Source organism: Amblyraja radiata, unplaced genomic scaffold (assembly GCF_010909765.2).
Source record: "Amblyraja radiata isolate CabotCenter1 unplaced genomic scaffold, sAmbRad1.1.pri scaffold_586_ctg1, whole genome shotgun sequence".
NCBI lineage: Eukaryota > Metazoa > Chordata > Chondrichthyes > Rajiformes > Rajidae > Amblyraja > Amblyraja radiata.
The window spans coordinates 49,544-51,713 of NW_022630633.1; the positions used below are offsets into that span (position 1 = coordinate 49,544).

The following is a 2,170-nucleotide window of genomic DNA, read 5'->3' on the forward strand; positions in this document are numbered from 1 at the left end:
AGGGAGGTTCTACTGCAGTTGTACAGGGTCTTGGTGAGACCACACCTGGAGTATTGCGTACAGTTTTGGTCTCCAAATCTGAGGAAGGACATTATTGCCATAGAGGGAGTGCAGAGAAGGTTCACCAGACTGATTCCTGGGATGTCAGGACTGTCTTATGAAGAAAGGCTGGATAGACTTGGTTTATACTCTCTAGAATTTAGGAGATTGAGAGGGGATCTTATATAAACTTACAAAATTCTTAAGGGGTTGGACAGGCTAGATGCAGGAAGATTGCTCCCGATGTTGGGGAAGTCCAGGACAAGGGGTCACAGCTTAAGGATAAGGGGGAAATCCTTTAAAACCGAGATGAGAAGAACTTTTTTCACACAGAGAGTGGTGAATCTCTGGAACTCTCTGCCACAGAGGGTAGTCGAGGCCACAGTTCATTGGCTATATTTAAGAGGGAGTTAGATGTGGCCCTTGTGGCTAAGGGGATCAGAGGGTATGGAGAGAAGGCAGGTACGGGATACTGAGTTGGATGATCAGCCATGATCATATTGAATGGCGGTGCAGGCTCGAAGGGCCGAATGGCCTACTCCTGCACCTAATTTCTATGTTTCTATGTTTCTATGTTTCATCAGGCTAGAAAATACGTCCCGGCCTACTTGATGCCGCGAGCAGCTACGACCAGCATCACGGCCTAGCTACGACCTCGTGACGACCATGCTGCGAGTATGAGTCGAGGGCAAATGGGACAGGGGCTTAACTCAGCATCTCTGGAGAGAAGGAATGGGTGCCGTTTCGGGGTCAAGACCCCATCTCCAGACCCTGAGTTACTCCAGCATTTCGTGTCTATCTTCGATTTAGACCAGCATCTGCAGTTCCTTCAATCTCGTTTTTTTAAATCTTGTCCGGCAGTGGAGGCTGCTGATCCAACAAGTGCCGGATAACATAGAAACATGGAAATATAGACAATAGGTGCAGGAGGAGGCCATTCGGCCCTTCGAGCCTGCACCGCCATTCATTGTGATCATGGCTGATCGTCCCCAATCAATAACCCGTGCCTGCCTTCTCCCCATATCCCTCGACTCCACTAGCCCTTAGAGCTCTATCTAACTCTCTCTTAAATCCATCCAGTGACTTGGCCTCCACTGCCCTCTGTGGCAGGGAATTCCACAAATTCACAACCCTCTGGGTGAAAAAGTTTTTTCTCACCTCAGTCAAAAATGGCCTCCCCTTTATTCTAAGACTGTGTGTGGCCCCTGGTTCTGGACTCGCCCAACATTGGGAACATTTTTCCTGCATCTAGCTTGTCCAGTCCTTTTATAATTTGACATGTTTCTCAGTCCTTTTATAATTGTATATGTTAAGGCCTTGTTACCCGGGGATAACAAAGGCCTTAATCGCAAAGGGGCATGTTATCTCCTCACCTACTCATAGTCATAGAGAGACACAGGGTGGAAACAGGCCCTTCGGCCCAACTTGCCCATACGGGCCAACATGTCCCATCTACACTAGTCCCACCTGTCCACGTTTGGCCCACATCCCTCCAAACCTGTCCTACCCATTGACTTAGGAGGGAGAGATAGATCAGCCGTGATCAGGCTTGATGGGGCCGAATGGCCTAATTCTGCTCCTACCACTTCTGTGAAACGTCGCCTACCCATGTTCCTCCAGAGATGCTGCCTGACCCGCTGAGTTACTCCGTCACTCCTGACTTGAGTCTTGTCTATAATATGGAGTGCTGTCTGTGTGGAGAACGTGCCGACTCCACACAGACAGCACTCGAGGTCAGGATTGAACCCGGGTCTCCGGCGCTGTGAGGCAGCTACTCCACCACTCGCCACTGTACCTACTCTCAAAGAATAGGTCTGTTGGACTTTCAAAATTCACCAGTCACGTGGACGAACTTCAGCACCACAGCTTCAAGATGCTGCTCGGCATTTAAGTCATTTTTACAACAGACAACCGATCTTTCTGATCTTATCTGTCTACCTTTACCGTTCTGAAGAAGGGTCTCGACCCGAAACCTCGCCCATTCCTTCTCTCCAGAGATGCTGCCTGCCCCGCTGAGTTACTCCAGCATTTTGTGTCTATCTTCAGTGTAAACCAGCATCTGCAGTTCCTTCCGACACACACTATAATGAACCCTCTCTCTCTGTCTCTCGCTTTCTCTCTCTTGCTGTCT

General features: G+C 49.2%; 1 long non-coding RNA gene across 1 annotated transcript in view; it reads right to left on the minus strand.

The window, feature by feature from the left end:
* Nucleotides 1-617: 617 nt before the first annotated feature.
* LOC116970156 overlaps nucleotides 618-2,170 on the minus strand; it is a 7,539-nt gene continuing 5,986 nt past the window's right edge. Inside the window, exon 3 of the long non-coding RNA XR_004411034.1 lies at nucleotides 618-743. This is a non-coding gene — a long non-coding RNA (uncharacterized LOC116970156). The remainder of the gene's footprint in view (nucleotides 744-2,170) is intronic.